Source organism: Chiloscyllium punctatum, chromosome 2, assembly GCF_047496795.1.
Source record: "Chiloscyllium punctatum isolate Juve2018m chromosome 2, sChiPun1.3, whole genome shotgun sequence".
Taxonomy (NCBI): domain Eukaryota; kingdom Metazoa; phylum Chordata; class Chondrichthyes; order Orectolobiformes; family Hemiscylliidae; genus Chiloscyllium; species Chiloscyllium punctatum.
The window spans coordinates 159,853,046-159,872,454 of NC_092740.1; the positions used below are offsets into that span (position 1 = coordinate 159,853,046).

The window sequence follows — 19,409 nt, forward strand, 5'->3', positions numbered from 1 at the left end:
CACATATGAACTACTCTCTATGTAAAAGTATTGGCTTTCATATCTTTTTAAAGTCTTTCTCCTCTCACCTTAAACATATGTCCCCTAGTTTTGAAATTCCCCACCCGAGGGAAAAGACACCTGCCATTCACCTTATCTTTGCCCCTCATTATTTTATGAACCTCTACAAGGTCACCTCTCAACCTCTTCCTCTCCAGTGAAAAATATCCTAGCCTATCCAACTTCTCCTTATAATTCAAACCCTCCATTCTGGCAACATCCTGGTAAATCTCTTCTGAACCCTCTCCAGCTTAGTAATATCTTTCCTACAACATGGCGACCAGAACTGAACAGCAGAAGAGGCCTCTTGTGAAAAAGCTATTTGCTTTATCATTAAAACTAAACCTGCAGCATTGTGCATTTCTGTTTCAGTTCTGAGTTTTGTAGAAGTTATATCGGACTCAGAATGTCAACTCTGTTTGTCTCTCCACAGATGTTGCCAGACCTGCCGAGTTTCTCCAGAACTTTCTGTTTCAGATTTTCATTAGATACCTTCTTTTAACTTTTTAGTTTTAAATACTTTATTTGTCCATTATGAGGAGAGCAGGATCACTGCCCCATCCTCCTCACCCAATTAACATTACAGCCATTGGAACAGGAATACTAACCCTGGTACAACAGCAGGCACCAGTATTTTCAGGCCACCCGACTTCCATTTCCACTTAGGAAATTCAGCCTGAAGTGTTTTCTGTCGCACTTCCATAGTTTCACAACTGCTTGACATGGTTTGGTTTAGATTAGATTAAATTCCCTACAGTGTGGAAACAGGGCTTTCGGCACAACAAAACCACACCGACTAAGGGAAGAGTACTAAACTGGGCCAAGGCCAATTATATTAAAATTCAGCAGGAGCTGGGAAATGTGGATTGGGAGCAGCTATTTGAAAGGAAGTCCACATTTGATATATGGGAGGCTTTCAAGGGTAGATTGAAGGTAGTGCAGGATAGGCATGTCCCTTTGAAAACAAGGGATAGAAAAGGCAAGATTCGTGAACTGTGGATGACAGGAAAAATTGTGCAACAACCAAAAGGAAAAGGGAAGTGTACATAAGGTCCAGGCAGCTCAGAACAGAACGGGCCTTGGAAAAACATTGGGAAAGTAGGACCAATCTTAAACGAGGAATTAAGCAGGCTAAAAAAAAAGTCATGAAATAACTTTAGCAAGTAGAATTAAGGAGAATCCCAAGGCTTTTATTCATATATAAGAAGCAAGAGAGTAACTAGAGAAAGGGTTGGTCCACTAAAGGATAAGGAAGGAAGGTTGTGTGTCGAACTTGAGAAAATGGGTGAGATTCTCAATGATTACTTTGCATCAGTGCTCACTGAGGAGAGGGACATGTTGAGATTAGAGATAGAAGTTTGTTTACTCTGGATCACGTTGACATAATGAGGGAAGATGTGTTGGTAGTCTAAAGGATATTATAGTGAACAAATCCCAGGACCGGATTGGATCTATCCCAGGTTGAGGGAGGTGAGGGAGGAAATAGCTGGGGCCATGACAGATATCTTTGTAGCATCCTTAAACACAGGTGAAGTGCCGGAGGACTGGAGGGTTGCTCATGTTGTCCCCCTGTACAAGAAGGGTAGTAGGAATATTCAAGGTAACTACTGACCAGTGAGCCTGACATCAGTAGTGGGAAAATTGCTGGAGAAGGTACTGAGGGATAAAATATATTTATATTTGGAAAAGAATGGGCTTATCAGTGATAGGCAACATGATTTTGTGGTGGGGAGATCATGCCTTACCAGCTCATAGTTCTTTGAGGAAGTGACCAAGTTGATAGATGAAGGAAGGAATGTTGATATCATATACATGGACTTTAGTAAGGCATTTGATAAGGGATCCCCATGGTAACCTAATGGAGAAAGTGAAGTCACATGGTGTGCAGGGTGTTCTAGCTAGGTGGATAAAGAACTTTGTTGAGCAACAGGAGACAAAGAGTAGTAGTTGAAGGGAGTTTCTCGAAATGGAGAAAGGTGACCGGTGATGTTCCACAGGGGCCAGTACTGGGGCCACTGTTGTTTGTGCTATACATAAGTGATCTGGAAGAGGGCATTGTCGGTCTGATCAGTACGTTTGCAGATGACATGAAGATTGGTGGAGTAGCAGAAGGCATGGGGGACTGTCAAAGAATACAGGAGAATATAGATAGACTGGAGAGTTGGGCAGAGAAGAGGCAGATAGAGTTCAATCCAGGCAAGTGTAAGGGGATGCATTTTGAAAGGTTTAATTCTAGAGCGAACTATACTGTAAACAAAAGAGCCTTGGGAGAAGTTGATGAGCAGAGAAATCTGGGAGTTCAGGTCCATTGTACCCTGAAGGTGGTTGCACAGGTGGAAAGAGTGGTCAAGAAGGCATATGGTATGCTTGCCTTCATCGGACGGAGTATTGAGTATAAGAGCTGGCAGGTCATGTTAAAATTGTACAAGACTTTGGTTCGGCTGCATTTAGAATACTGTGTGCAGTTCTGGTTGCCACATTAGCAAAAGGATGTGGACACTTTGGAGAGGGTGCAGAGAGGTTTTATGAGGATGTTGCCTGGAATGGAAGGTGCTAGCTATGAAGAGGGGTTGAGTAGGTTAGGGTTGTTATCATTAGAAAAAAAGGAGATTGAGGGGGGACCTGATTGAGGTCTACAAAATCAGGAAGGGTTTAGATAGAATGGATAGAGATGAGTTTTTTCCCCAGAGTGAGGGATTCGATAATGAGAGGGCACGCATTCAAGGTGAGAGGAGAAAGTTTCAGGGAGATACATGTGCAAAGTACTTTACACAGAGGGTGGCAGATGCCTGGAACAAGTTGCAAGCAGAGGTAGTAGAGGCAGGCATGGTAGATTTATTTAAGGTGCATCTGGACAGATGCCTGAATAGGTAGGGAGCAGAGGGATACAAATGCTTAGGAATTGGGCGATGGGTTTAGACAGTTGATTTGGATCAGCTCAAGCTTGGAGGGCCACATCTTTGGACTGTGGGAAGAAACCGGAGCGAGCACGCACACACACACACACACACGGAATGTGTAAACTCCAGTCACCTGAGGCTGGAATTGAGCCTGGGTCCTTGATGCTGTGAGGCAGCAGTGCTAACCCCTGAACCACTGTACTGCCCCAATGTATCAACTGAATCTCCCTGTGTACAAAATGCCAAAAAAAAGAGTAGTGTGTTAAGCATTGCATGATGAGCTAACAGAGATCAGTCTTTGCAGACCACTTCCTTGGCACAGCAGCCAGGAGTAGCTGAAACGTGGGGACATAGTTGTCAGGGATTAATAAATAAGGAGAAAGTGAGGACTGCAGATGCTGGAGACTAGAGTTGAAAAGTGTGGTACTGGAAAAGCGCAGCAGGCCAGGCAGCATCCGAGGAGCAGGAGAATCGACGTTACGGGCATAAGCCCTTCTTCAGGAATGAGGCTGGTGTGCCAGGCGGGTTGAGATAAAAGGTTGGGGGTGGGGGTGGGGGGCGCTGGGAATACGATAGTTGGAAGGAGGTTAAGGTGAGGATGATAGACCGGAGACGGGGTGGGGGTGGAGAGGTCGGGAAGAAGATTGCAGGTCAAGAAGGCAGTAATGAATCCGGGAGTTGGGACTGAGATAAGGTGGGGGGAGGGGAAATGAGGAAGCTAGAGAAATCTACATTCATCTCGTGTGGTTGGAGAGTTCCTAAGAGGAAGATGAGGTGCTCTTCCTCCAGGCGTCGTGTGGCCAGGGTCTGGAGATGGAGGAGGCCAAGGACCTGCGTGTCCTTGGTGGAGTGGGAAGGGGAGTTAAAGTGTTCAACCACGGGGCGGTTGGGTTGGTTGGTGCGGGTGTCTCAGAGGTGTTCCCTGAAATGTTCCGCAAGTAGGTGGCCTGTCTCCTCAATGTAGAGGAGACCACATCGGGTGCAGCAGATACAGTAAATGATGTGTGTGGAGGTGCAGATGAATTTGCGATGGATATGGAAGGATCCATTGGGGCCTTGGAGGGAGGTGAGGGGGGAGATGTGGGCACAAGTTTTGCACTTCTTGAGGTTGCAGGGAAGGTGCCAGGAGTGGAGGTTGGGTTGGTCGGGGGTGTGGACCTGCCGAGGGATTCGTGGAGGGAGTGGTCCCTCCAGAACGCTGATAGGGGAGGGGAGGGAAATATATCCCTGGTGATGGGGTCTGTTTGGAGGTGGCAGAAATGACTGAGGATGATTACAATATATCTGGAGGTTGGTGGGGTGGAAGGTGAGGACCAGTGTGGTTCTGTCCTGGTGGCAATTAGAGGGGTGTGGTTCAAGGGTGGAGGTGCGGGAAGTGGAGGAGATGCAGTGGAGAGCATCGTCGGAGGGGAAATTGCGGTCTTTGAAGAAAGAGGCAATTTGGGCTGTTTGGTAGTGGAATTGGTCCTCCTAGGAGCAGATTCGGCGGATGCGAAAGAATTGGGAATATGGGATGGTGTTTTTACAGGGGGCAGGGTGGGAGGAAGTGTAATCTAGGTAGCTGTGGGAGTCGGTCGGTTTGTAGTAAATGTCTGTGTTGAGTCGGTCGTCCGAGATAGAAATGGAGAGGTCTAGGAAGGGGAAGGAGGAGTCTGAGACAGTCCAGGTAAGTTTGAGGTTGGAGTGGAAGGTGTTAGTAAAGTGGATGAACTGTTCAACCTCCTCATGGGAGCACGAGGTAGCGCCAATTCAAGCATCGATGTAGCGGAGGAAAACGTTGGGGATGTCACCAGTGTAGCTGCAGAAGATGGACTGTTCCACATTTCCGACAAAGAGGCAGGCATAGCTGGGGCCCATGCGGGTGCCCATGGCTACTCCTTTGGTTTGGAGGAAGTGGGAGGATTGGAAGGAGAAGTTGTTAAGAGTGAGGACCAGTTCAGTCAGTTGAAGGAGGATGTCAGTGGAAGGGTACTGGTTGGGTCGGTGAGAGAGGAAGAAACAGAGGGCTTGGAGGCCTTTGTAATGGCGGATGGAAGTGTATAGGGACTGCATGTCCATCGTGAAGATAAGGCATTGGGGGCTGGGAAGCGAAAATCATGGAGGAGGTGGAGGGTGTGGGTGATGTCCTGAACGTAGGTGGGGAGTTCTTGGACTAAGGGGGACAGGACAGTGTTGAGGTATGCAGAGATGAGTTCGGTGGGGCAGGAGCAGGCTGAGACAATGGGTCAGCCGGGGCAGTCGGGTTTGTGGATTTTGGGCAGGAGGTAGTAACGAGCGGTGTGGGGTTATCGGACTATGAGGTTGGAGGCGGTGGATGGGAGATCCCCTGAGGTGATGAGGTTATGGATGGTCTGGGAGATGATGGTTTGGTGGTGTGAGGTATGGTCATGGTCAAGGGGGCAGTAGGAGGAAGTGTCCGCGAGTTGGCGTCTAGCTTCAGCGGTGTAAAGATCGGTGCATCAAATTACCACTGCGCCTCCCTTGTCTGCCGGTTTGAATAAATGAGGACACACAATGTGGAGAGCACAGTGCACAAGAAAATATTAAAAGAGAAAGACATATCAGTAGAAAGTATTTGAAAACTGTGTACCTAAAAGCATGCAGTATTCAGAATATAGTTGATGAGCTGAGGCACAAATAGAGACAAATGGCTACAACTTGGGGAGAATGATTGAAATGTGGTTACAGGAAGATCATCACTGGGAGTTAAATGTCCAAGAGTATTCAATATTCTGAAAGGATGGAAAAGAAGCAATGGAAGGAGATTGCTTTGGTATTAAGGACGACATCAAGGCTGTATTTAGTAATGATTTTGGCACTAGGGAGCAAAATGTTGAATCAGTCTGGGTGGAAGTACAAAGCAAGGGAAGAAACCCCTTGGTAGGAGTAAGTTACAGGACCCCAAACACCCAAACAGTACTTCAAAAGTAGGACATGGTAAAAACCAGAAAATAAAGAGGACTTGTGACAAGGGAACCAAGGGTGATTGGAATATGGAAGAAAATGAATACTGCAGATGCTAGAAATCAGAGTCGAAGAGTGTGGTGCTAGAAAAGTACAGCCATCAGGCAGCATCCAAGGAGCAGGGGAATTGACATTTCGGGGATAAGCGCTTCATCAGGATTTGAATATGTATATTGACTGAAGTAATTGGTTGATCAAGTGTATAAAAAGGAAGAGAGTAGTGAACGTAAATGTTGACCCTTTAGAGGATGAAAATGGCAAGGCAAGAATGGGAAACTCAGAAATAGCAGAGGCACTAAACCCATATTTTGTCTCAGTTTTCACAGTGGAAAATAATAATTTCTTCCCAAAAACTGCAGCTACTAAAGATAACCTTGGTGAAATTACCATAACTAGGGACAGCATATTAAGTAAACATATAAAATTAAAGAAGATAAGTCCCAAGTCCTGATGGCAGCATCCAATGGTATTAAAGAAGGTGGCAGCAGAGATAATGGATATATTAGTTTTGATATTCCAAAATTCCCTGGATCTGAAAAGATAGCAGTGGATTTGAAACATGCTAATGTAGCATCCTTATTCAAAAAAGAAGATAGGCCAAAAAAGGGAAACTCCAGAACAGCTTGTTTGATCTCTGTAGTGGGGAAATTGTTGGAGTCAATCATGAAAGAGGAGATACCTGAACACTTGGAAAATTAAGGCTTAATACACCAACATGTTTTCAAAAGGGGTAGGTGGTGCTTGACAAGCTAGCTAGAGTTCTTTGAGGATATAACCAGGAAGGTGGATAATGGGGATCCATTGCATATTGTATATCTAAACTTCCAGAAGTCAGTTGACAACATGCCAATTTTAAAAAAAACCTGATTAAGAAGGTTAGATCCCAAGGGGTTAAAGGTAGAGTGTTGGTTTGGATAGATGATTGGTTGATTGACAGAAAGCAGAGGGTCAGGAATCAATAGGTCCTTCTCTGGGTGGCAAACTGTAATTAGTGGGGTGCCACAGAATTCGGCTGTCTAACCTCAACTATTTACAATGTATATAAATAATTTGCAGTAGGGACAAAGTGTAATGTTGCAACATTTGTGGATGAGACTAAAATTGATAGGAAATGATGAGGAGATAAAGAGCTTATAGATGGATTTTGATTGGCTAGGGAACTAGAAAAAATCCTCCAGTTTTCCTAGAAGAAAACTGTCAGAATCTGGCAGTTTAATTTGGGTAAGTGCGAAGTTGTTCATTTTGGCTGCAAGATAAAAAGGGCAAATTATTATTTAAATGGGAAGCAGTTTCAAAATATGTCAGTGCAAAAGGATCTGGGTGTCTTTGTACATGAATGGCAGAAAGTGGGTATGCAGAAGCAGTATATAAGACAGACAAATGGAATCCTTACATTATTGCAGGACTGAATTACACAAGTTAGAAAGTGTTGTTACAATTATGCAAGGCATTGGTGAGACCACATCTGGAGTAGTGTGTCCAGTTTTGGTCTCCTTACTTGAGGAAGGATCTGGTGGGCACTGGAGGCAGTTCAGAGGAGGTTCACCAGGTTAAGACAAGGAGTGGTTGCATAGCTTAGTGTTGTCCTTGCTACAGTTGGAAGAATGAGAGGGGATCTGATTGATATCATTGGAAAATATCTAACATGCTTAAGGTGATTGTTAACATGGATGTTGAATAGATGTTCCCCCTTGTGGGACAGTCTTGAACATGAGATCATAGAGTGAGATGTAGATTCAAAACTGAGACAAAGAAAAACTGCTGAGGATTGTGAATCTGTGGAACTCACTGCCCCAGAATGCAGTGCAGGCAGAATCAATCAAATGATTCAAATAAAAAAAAAGATGTTTCTGATGAAAAGCAGGATAAAGAGCTGTGGGGAGGAGGCAGGTGAGTGGTGCTGAGACCAGGAGAAGATCAGCCATATCATTTTCTAGCCAGAGTGCACTTCCAAATATTAATGTAATACATGAGTGAATCTTTAATTTCAGATAATAAGATTTGCTCATCTTAAATGTTTGTTGGTGTGAATTGGTGCTCAGAAAAAAAAGAGGAAACTTTGGAATGGTAATTCCCTCTACTACAGTCTGAGAAAACCGATGTCACGGAGTTTGACGATGATGAAATCTAAGAAAGAAGGTTGACCCTCCCTTTCTTGTGAAAAATAAGATGACACAGAGCCCTTATCTTCGTCCAGGAAGAAGAGGAGGGTTGTTGATGTAATTAAATCAATGTGCCTTCACCCTGCTCCTTTGATTCAGCAGTAAACTATCTGCATAATATGGAGTATTTATATATTCAATAAATATGTATATAATTTGTGTTGAACAGTAGACTTGTTAGCACGTTTTGCTTGAAGTGGAAGGATACTATTTTGTTTCACAGCAAATAGGTGGCATGGTGGTTCAGTGGTTAGCATTGCTGCTTCACAGCGCCGGGGCCCGGGTTTGATTCCAGCCTTCGGTGACTGTGTGGACTTTGCACATTCTCCCTGTGGCTGCATGGGTTTCCTCAGAGTGTTCTGGTTTCCTCCCACAATCCAAAGATGTGTGGATCAGGTGAATTGACCATAGCGTTAGGTGCACTGGTGAAACGGAAATGAGTGAGGGCGGGTTACCTTTGGAGGGTTGGTGTGGACTAGTTGGGCCAAATGTAGGAAATCTAACCTAAAATGGCAGACCTCCCAATTTGAATTTCTGAATTTTTCTGTGGACTTCCAGCATTGCAGTTCTACGAACCAAATGTTGATGTTGGGACTGATGATGAAACGGACTTCTCAGTATTGCAAAAAATCAAAACACCTCAGAAAGGTATCTACTAACAGATGGCAGCTGGGGCTGTTATCTTTCAATACATGGCAGATAACCTTGAGAATGAAGTTGATAATATTTCCCTAACTGCTTTAAGGAATCACAATGAGATGCTACTGGTATTTATGAAGAGGAGTTAGGACTTCATACCACATAACAAAAATTGTAGATGAAGCAATCACACATTAAGTACTTTCAAAGCTGTCACAAAAACACTTGGTTTTTCCTTAAATCTTAAATTCTCTGTGTAGTGAGACAAATTTGTAGCATTACCCTGGAGCTGGAAAGGATGAGCAGCAGAGTAGGTCCCTTCGGGACAGTTAAGGAAGAGATCAATAAATCCCTTTCCCCCAAAGAAGTTAAAGAAACCTTCTGTGAAAATTGCATTGTATTCACAGTGTTCCCAAACAAGTTACAATGAGAGCATTCTGTACATTTGATTGATACCAGCACTGAAACAGGGAGTAATCCTAAAGTATTATAAGTTCAAAACTTTGAAATCTTATTTCATGGAAAGTTTAAAAAAAGTGTTTGTTTTCAAACTTCTGTTGAAAAGATTCTGTGAAAGAAAGAATAATTTAGCTTGTTGTCAAAACATACCTTTTTGAACTTCGAATTTGGAATGAGAAATGTTTTGTTTGCATATTTGTTTCTTTTTGAAGGTGGTCTTGAAGGAAAGGTTTAGAAAATGGTTTCTTTAAGACATTGGAGATTTAGAATGCCAGCTTAAGATTATCAAGATTTTCTTTTCAACAGGTTTTGAACTAAGTACATAAAAGTATGACATGATATCCATAGGTTAGGGCAGTTTTCTCTGGAGCATCGGAGGCTGAAGGGTGACCTTATAGAGGTTTATAAGATCATGAGGGGCAAGGATAGGATAACTAGACAAGATCTTTTCCCTGGGAACCAGGAGTCCAGAACAAGTGGGCATAGATTTAGGCTGAGGGGAGAAAGATATAAAAGGGGCCGAACGAGCAACGTTTTCATGCAAAGGGTGGTGCACGTATGGAATGAGCTGTCAGTGGAAGTAGTGGAGGCTGGTACAATGACAACATTTAAAATACATTGGATGGGTATATGAATAGGAAGGGTTTAGAGGGATATGGGCTAAGGGCTGGCAAATGGGACTAGATTAAATTAGGATATCTGGTTGGCATGGACGGGTTGGACCAAAAGGTCTGTTCCGTGCTGCATATCTATGACTCTATGTTAAAAGGCAGAGTTATCTTGAAGGGCGGAGTTTCCTACTCCTGCAACTAATTCTAATGTTCCATTGTTAATTACATAGTAAATTTAATATACAAAACATAATATTAAATACTTTTATCGTTGCTATACTGCTTTGCAGTGTAAATTGTGAAAAAAAGTTACATACATTTAATACTATTTATATCAAGGTTCTCAGTTCAGTTGTACAGAATATCCTTTATTTGAACAGATATATCCAAAGGAATGTGTCTTGTTTTCATATATATCTACTGGTGGGAAAGGGAGAAGTGATTGTTGTCGGTGGGAGGGTGTATTTGGAGGAGAAGCTGTTATGGAAGGCCTTGATATTGGTAGTCCTTTTGAACATCTGTATGGCTCAGTCACGCATCATTAGGGAAATTCAGGTTTAAAAGCTTCTGAATTTAACCTTCAGATGACTTCTAGCTTGCCCATTTTAGGTCTTGCCCTGAGTAAATTGGTGCTACTTATCATTGAGTTTCCATATTCATTTTTTAAGGAAATTTGGAATATGTTAGTGTAATCAGAAATCATTTTCTGACTTGTTGAGACAAATGGCATGTTTCCATACTGTAGTGAATCTAATCTAAAAGAACCCCAGTCTGAGAAAAAAATCTTGCACTATGAGATTTTACTGGTATTTATTAAGAGGAGTTGGGGACTTCATATCACATAACAAAAATGGTAGATGAAACAATTGTACATTAAGTATTTTCAAAGCTGTCACAAAAACACTTGGTTTTTCCTTAAATCTGCCTTTCAATGAATTGTAACCAGAGGGTTAGATAGGGTGGAAAGGGAGAGCCTTCTTCCAAGTATGGGGACGGCAAACACGAGGGGACACAACTTTAAAGTGAGGGGAGATAGGTATAAGACAGATGTCAGAGGTAGTTTCTTTACTCAGAGAATAGTAAAGGTATGGAATGCTTTGCCTGCAATGGTAATAGATTCGCCAAGTTTAAGTGCATTTAAGCCCTCATTGGACAGGCATATGAACATACATGGAATAGTGTAGGTGGGATGGGCTTCAGATTAGTATGACAGGGCGGCGCAATATCGAGGGCCGAAGGGCCTGTACTGCACTGAAATGTTCTAAGTTAATTTATGCCATTGTCTTTTGTTAATTCAGAAACAGTGGTGAGTAGAAAAATATTGTTTTGAATACAGACTTTTCATGTCAGGTTTCTATTTTGGAAATTTCTGTTTACTCCTTCCCAATTTTAGTTTAAAATCAACATTGATTTGATTGGTAAATACTTGCACAATGAATAAATATTCAACAATATTTACAGGAAGAAGGTCACACGGTCAGCATATAGTAGCATAGAAAGACCCCTTCAGCTCATTATGCCCACACTCATCATCAATCACCTATCTACTCTAAACCGACTTCTCTGCAGCATTGAATGATTTAAAATGCCCTAGTATACAAATACTTAAAGTACTTAAAATGTTGTGACAATTCCCAGCTCTTCCAATGTTTCAGACAGTGAGTTTCAGAAACCCAAAACCCACTGCGTTAAAGAACCTTTCAAGTTTCACATATGTCTTTTTTAACCACCAGCCCTTTTGCCTTTCAAAAGATCAATAGAAAAGTGGATCAACGTACAGAGGTGGTTCACTAGAATGTTGCCTGAGATGGAGAAACTGAGCCATAAGGACAGACTAGATAGGCTTGGATAGTTTTCTGTGGAGCAGAGAGGATTGAGTGGGGTCATGATCAAGATATGTAAGATTATAAGGGGTATGGACAGGGTGAATAGAGAGTTGTTCCCCTTGGTTGAGGGGCCAATCACGAGAAGGCATAGTTTTAAGGTAAGGGGCAGGAGATTCAGAGGGGATTTGGGAAAAAACACTCCTGAAACTAGTATGCACTGTCTGGTAAGGTAGTGGACGCTGGAAACCTTACAACCCTTAAAAGATATTTGGATGAGTACTTCAAATATTGTAATATTCAAGGATATATAATAAGTCCAGCACATTATACTGGTAGTTACATTGGTGTAGATTTGATAGACTGAAGGGCCTTTTCTGTGCGATATGAATCAGGTCCTTCTCGTTCCTTCCCAGGATCCAAGCACACATTTCGAACTCTTTTGTCTTGTGAGTCTGACCAAAATACATGATCTCATATTTATCAGGAAAAATAACTGATCAAACCAAGATACTTTTCTGAATAGATCATTAATGTATATTACAAAGCATAGGCACAGGCTTCCAGTTAAGAGTGCAGTGACAGCATTTGACATCAAGTCCACAATTGACCAAGTGTGGCATCAAGATCCACCTCCAATACTGCAGTGAACATGAACTGGATCAGAGAAAACCTTTCTACCGGTTACAGTCATACCTAGCACATTGAAAGATGTAATTGAGCTCAGTCAGCTTAGCTCCAGGACAACTCAGTAAAAGTTCCTCAGGGTAGTGCACTAGGCTGAACCATCTTTAGGTGTTCCATCATTGGGGCAGCACTGTTGCCTCACAGCGCCAGGGATCTGGGTCCAATTCCCACCTCGGCAATTGTCTGTGTGGAGTTTGCACATTCTCCCGTGTCTATGTGGGTTTCTTCCGGGTGCTCTGGTTTCCTCCTACAATTCAAAGATATGCAGGCCAGGTGAATTGGCCATGCTAAACTGCCCATAGTGTGAGGTACATTAGTCAGGATCAATATAGCGTAGGGGACTGGGTTTGGGTGGGTTACCGTTTGGAGGGTCGGTGTGGACTTGTTATGCTGAAGGGCCTGTTTCCATACTGTAGGGAATCTAATTTAATCAATGACCAGGATAAAATGAGAAGTGGGAATATTCGTTGGTAACAATGTTCAGTACCATTCATGGCTCCACAGATACTGAACTAGTCCATGTCCAAATACAACAAGACCTAGACAAGTGGCAAGGAAATTATCATTGTATCAATTACAGATCAATGCAAGATATTTATTATGATTCTCTTTACAAATGCACTCACAAGCGCTTTATGTATACTATATCGCATTTCCATTCATTCATAAAATCGTGTTTTCATAGTACATTTTAGTCTTACAAGATCAACTAAATTAAACATCCGTTCCAGCCATTACTATATCTTTCTGTCTTCTTTCTGTCTTTCAATTCTTATCAGCCCCATGCTGCAGCAGCGTTTCGACCTGCTTCAGTATCAGAGGCTGCCACTGAATAAACGTTAATACTTGTTAATACTCAGAACAATTATTCACGTGAAACTATGGAAAGATTATAATATTAATTTGCCATTAGGAATCATCTCTCGAGACCTGAATAGGTAGCAGAAATCAAACAGTTTCCTCCCCTAGCTGATGAAGGCCTCTGGCCTGAAACGTTGATTTTCCTGCCCCTCGGATGCTGTCTAACCTGCTGCGCTTTTCCAGCAACTCACCCTCAACTCTGATCTACAGCATCTGCAGACCTCACTGTCCCGACTGTCTGCTGCTCCTTTTCTCTCTGAAATTTCCTTATACACTAACTATTTCTAACTTGTATTTAGGACTACCATCTTGTACTAACGTAGAAGTTTATACTTTTTAAATACACCTTAAATAGGGCTGCTACTCCCTTTAAGAAACTTACTATCAAAACAGTGTTTCTGTGAAATTACACCAAGGAATGTGTAAGAACTGTTGAAACCAGCACTTTTATTTAGAACACGTATAATTTCTCAATTATTTACATCGTGTTAGCAACTAACATTGCTAACTTCAAAGATAAAAGGACTGACACCTCTTAATTATGCAAAATCAGACCGGACAGATATTCTAATCCCATCCCAGGAGAAACAGCCAGTATTTAGCAAGTGCTTAAACCATCTCCTGCTTCCCCAGGACAGATGTCGCACAAGCTTGTGTATATTAGACATAACTACGTGACATCATGTTCCAAAAATTTTACTGTATGTAAGAAATGCTTATAAAAGAGGCTACTATAAAACTGTACTTTAGATTCCATTGCCACCCCAGACTGTGGATGCTCAATAAGTAGGCTATTTTCACAGTTACTAATCACGTCCAATTTTGAACAGGATCCTGTATCAATGAGAGAAACTAAACATTGTTCCTTGATATTCAATGACATTACCATCACTGAATCCCCACTATCAACATCTCATGGTTTACCATACACCAGTTCAGTTCTGCTCAATCTATAGGAATACTGTGGTTACAAGAGCAGGTCAGAGGGTAGGAATCCTGCAGCCAATGATGCAGGACCTGATTTCCCAACCATGTTTACCATCTGCAATGCACATGTCAGAAGTCATGTCATACTCCCCACTTGCCTGGATGAGGAGACTAGTCAGGGACAGTCAGCATAGTTCTGTTAAGGGAAGATCATACCTTACAAATTTAGATTGTATTATTTGAGGAAGTGACGAGGGAATCCATGAGGATAGTACAGTGGATGTTGTATACATGGATTTTATTAAGACATTTGACAAGGTCCACTTGGCAGGGCTGGTCAAAAAAGTAAAAGCCTATGAGATAAGAGTAATATGTCGAATTGGATCAAAAGTTGGCTTTGAAACATGAAACAAAGGGAATTGGTTGATGGCTGCTCTTACAAATGAAACATTGCTTCAAGTGGTGTTCTGTAGGGCTTGATTTGGGACTCTGCTTGTTTCATACATTAGCAATTTGGGAAATTTGCAAACTACACAATTATCTTCCGTTGTCATTTTTCCAAATATATGTTTGTGAAATTCATAATATTCATTATATTTTATGAAAACATTATTTCTGAAAACATGAATTGTTTTGAAATATAAGTCATGTAAGGTGAACTGAAACACAACCACAATCAAATGAATCCTTTCCAGGTAAGAATGACAACACAGAACAAGGTAAATTGATCTTGTGCATTTTGTTTCTTGATATGCAGCAGTGCCATCTGGTGTTGAAAATTAACAGTAACTGATAGTTGAATTTAGTTCCTAAGCAATATGACTTTTAAATATTAGTACTTTCAATTTCCAAAAGGTGCTCTCTAAGCTATACCATGACAATTTCACTGACTGCCAAAAACAAAACTACATAATATGGGCTGTTTGCCTTTTTTTCTTCAAAGTTAACATGAATCATTGCTCTAAAATTGCACATTCAGGCAGCAGTATAATAAGGCACGTGTAGGGTAATATATAGTTAATATCTCTTACCATTTTGGCTAACAAAAACAGAAATCATTGGAGAAACTCAGCAGGTTGACCGAATGTCAGTCAACTGTATAGTTCAAGTTACCTGCTACTTGTAAGCATCAAGAATGGATTAACAAAACTAATAAGAGGATAAACTTCTCTTCTGCAAATTTACCTGAATGATAATTCATCACCATCTAAACATAATGTCGAATGAAAGGTTATAAGGGTGGTTCTATAGAAGATCAGAGCGATAGTCATACATCTCCACATCATGGAAACAGACCCACTTGTCCAACTCGTCCATGCTGATGAAAAATCCGTAGTTAATCTAGTCCCATCTGCCAGCAGTTGTGCCATATCTCTCTAAATCCTTCCCATTCTTGTACCCATCCAAATCCATGGTGTCTTTGTGGTTAGCACTACTGCCTCACAGCACCAAGGACCCAGGTTCGATTCCAGCCTTGGGTGACTGTGTGGAGTTCACACATTTTCCTTGTGTCTGTGTGAGTTTCCTACAGGTGCTCCAGTTTCCTCCCACAATCCAAAGATATGCAGGTTAGGTAAATTGGCCATGCTAAATTCTCATAGTGTTCAGGGATATGTAGATTAGGTGCCTTATTCATGGGAAATATAGGGTCATAAGGGAATGGTCCTGGGTGGGATACTCTTCAGAGGATCCATGTGGATTTGTTGGGCCAAATGGCCTGTTTCCACACTGTAGGGATTCTAGGGTAAATGTTATTATACCTGCCTCCATCAATTCCTCTGGCAATTCATTCCATACAGGCACCACCCTGTGTGTGAAAACGTTGCCCTTTAGATCCAATTATTAAATATTTCCCCTCTCAAATAAATTTATTCCCTCTAATTTTGGACTTTCCTACAACTGGGAAAAAGACTTTGGCTATTCACCCTATACATGTCATTGATGAGGCAGATGAAGATAGTTAAGCCTGGAACATTATCCTGAGGAACTCCTGCTGCTGGAATGACTGACATCTAACAACCATAACCATCTTACTTGCCAGATATGGCTCTAACCAACAGAATGTTTGTCCCCTGATACCCACTGAGTTTTGCTAGGGTGCCTTCATACCACATTCAGTTCAATGCAGCCTTGATGTCAAGGGCTCACTTCTGGAATTCAACCCTTTTGTTCATGTTTCAACAAAGGCTGATTTTTTTTTTAAGCACATGTCAGAATAACAGAAAAGCCAACAAAATTAAAGGCAGAGGAAAAATATTACTCAGCCACCGACAAATCAAGACTTTGTATTTGACTCTCGATTCAAGTCTTCCTTGTTCTTCTGTAATGATAAATCAACATGTCAATTACTCGTTTAGTTTACTGTGATCACTTTTTTTAAAAAGCTCAGCATTTGGATAAATTTACACTGTTCATTCCCTCAATACCCCATCAAACCAGTCATGTTTCAATATTGTTTATTGATATCTTTCTGGCAGCATTTCAAGTTAGGCAAACATTGGAAACAATAGATAATCTCAAACAGATAAATGGAACCGCATCTCAGAGATTTTGAGCTTTTGAAGGTAATCATGTGGCAAAAGCTCTGTAGAAGAAAAGATTAGTATTAGTTATTGGGGGGATGCCTATGACTGCTCAAGTGTAACACAATCATTTTAGACAGCACGATTATATGGATGTAAGTTTGCTCGCTGAGCTGGAAGGAAAACAAACCTTCCAGCTCAGTGAGCGAACTTACATCCAGAACCTCAACCTGAGCTACAAGTCTTCTCACAACTTGCTAGCATGATTATATCAATGGTTAAATCATGCATTTTAAGATAACACCTTCAAAAGCAAGTCTTTCGACAAAAGCATAATTTAACAAAGTCATACCTTATTTTTGAAGCTTCGACGTGTCAGTAAATTATCTTCAATTCTGTTACTAAGCCCATTTTTGAACCTATTTACACAACTTATTATGGGAACAAACAGTAACAGTATATTACTCTTGAACACCCTATTATTCTTACAGAAGAAAACATCTTCAAATTACTTTTAAAACATCGAAATAAATGACATCCTCTGAACTCTAATGAATGCAAATATTTTCAATTGGTTTGTAAGGCATAACCTATTACTTCTAAAACCATACTTAGATTTTCATTGAATTTCAGAAAGCCCTCAAGCAACATGGAGGTTATTTTAACTGGTTTACATTTGCCAGTTTGTGTCTTATTTTTCAACTGAATGCTGGAACAAAATTAGATATCCTCAGTTTGTATTGGGACACTCACTATTTCAAATGCTTAATAATGACTTCATACATTCAACCTTGTTGTACATGATGCCAAAATTGGAGACAGCACAAATATTCAGGAAAATTGCAGATTCAGAAGGAAGTAGATCTTTCAAGTATTTGGGACAAATAATTGGCAGTTAAAAATATGAGGACAGATGGAAAATACGTAGCACCTGGGCAGGGAATTAAATGCGTAAATGCTATACGAAATGGAACAGTGATGATCTCAAGAGAAATTTAGGATTTATGTAAAACAGTCAGCACTGTTTTGCTGTGGTAAAAAACATACAAATAATTTATTTGTAGAGCAGAGCTTAAGTAGGAGAACTATGAAAGAACAAAGAAAATTTACAGCCCAGGAACAAGCCCTTCGGCCCTCCAAGCCTGAACTGATCCAAATTTACTGTCTAAACCTGTCGGTCAATTCCTAACCCATTGCTATACATTGCAATGAATAGGTCCCATCTCAAGTCAGTTGTGCAATTCTTAGCAGCAAGTAGACAGGATGTGCTGTACATCTCTATGGCTCTATGTTGTTCAGGGAAGAAAGTAATTAGAACAATTCATGAAATCAGGAATTCATACCATTTTAAAAGGTTGAAGAAGTTGGTTACAAGGCAGGGAGAGTTAAGGTATCAGCAAGATTACGAAAGAAAAAGACCATACCAATACGAATAACCATCGGTAACTTTTATGTAAGTAATCATGCATTGCAACATGTAATTCTTAGCTTTAAGATATAAGCAACATACGGTTGAGAAACAAGAGAAAACATCCCAATATAAGTCAGACAAATGAATGGATAAAAAATTGAAAAGAAAAGCTAACAGAAAAGACTGATTTATTTTACAATAAGGTATCTGTATGAACATGGATTATAACTGCAATAATATAAAAGAGTTGAAACTTCATTTAAACAAAAAAGTTGCTTTAGATTTAGTTAGTAAATCAACAGAACAGTTTGGTTAGATTAGCAAGGTACTTTATACACATGCTTGGATAAAAGCAGTTACAATTGTGTAGTCCTATACAATTGTACAGCCACTATGAATGGTGCCTTCATCTTCAAGCTGAAATCAGTCTCAAAAATAAAAATCAAATGTGAAGAGCTGATTTTGGAAGAAAAAATATATTATGATCAATGAACCTTCAAAGTCTTTCTGGATCAAAAAGGATGAGCTTCAGATTTTCAACGATATTAAGCCATTCTTTCTTGGAATCATAAACAGAAGGTGGACTCAACTCTCATCAGCATTCTTCAACAGCCTACACAAATACAAAGCTAAGGCTTAATTTCAGACAATTCCTCTTGTTAATACAAAATTTTGCATGCTTGCAACAGATATGAACCCAGCTCAATTTGCTATGAATATCAGTGTAATTATGTAATTTTACACAAACATATAAACTTTCTGCACTGGATCTAACAGTCTGACAGAGGATGTAGCAGAGGGAATCAGAAAAAAAAGATTCTGTTACTTGTCATGATTTTATATTTGCCACTGCCACAGCAAACACTCAAGACCTACAGATCACGAATAAACAGTACAGTTAAAAATGATGTAGAGTAACTGAAGTCTTATATTTGGAATACGTGTTGGAGGCAGGTTTAATTGTTCTAAAAATAAAACTAAATGATTATCCGAAGAGAAAACAAAATTGTAGCAGCAGAGGGAAAAGAAATATGTAAATGGAACTAACTGAGTTACTATTGAAGAGCACGGGCATGAAGAGTATACCAAGACTTTGATTTCACCTACTGATATTTTTCTTGCATCATGTCTGTTGTAGATTATTTGAAAGAGACCAATACTGATCTGTTGACAAACTCGTATTCACCATATTTGCAATAGATGGTAGAAGACAAAGTAATTAATTATGTTTTCTAATTATCTTTCTGCATTTTAATTTGTTAGGTAAGTTTTCTACAAGTGGGCTCCAGGACTACCACAACATCTACATGGGACAGCTCAGACCTTTTGAGTTAAACGAAACAAAAGTAAGGATTATTTCAGATGTCAGCATGTTGTGACGCTAAGGATCAAGGAAGTAATAGT

General features: G+C 40.6%; 1 protein-coding gene across 1 annotated transcript in view; it reads right to left on the reverse strand.

The window, feature by feature from the left end:
- Window positions 1–18,110: 18,110 nt before the first annotated feature.
- Window positions 18,111–19,409, reverse strand: part of LOC140492220 (complex III assembly factor LYRM7-like) — a 48,065-nt gene continuing 46,766 nt past the window's right edge. The window contains exon 6 of the mRNA XM_072591128.1: window positions 18,111–18,618. The gene's annotated coding sequence lies outside the window, so the exon portion shown is untranslated. The remainder of the gene's footprint in view (window positions 18,619–19,409) is intronic.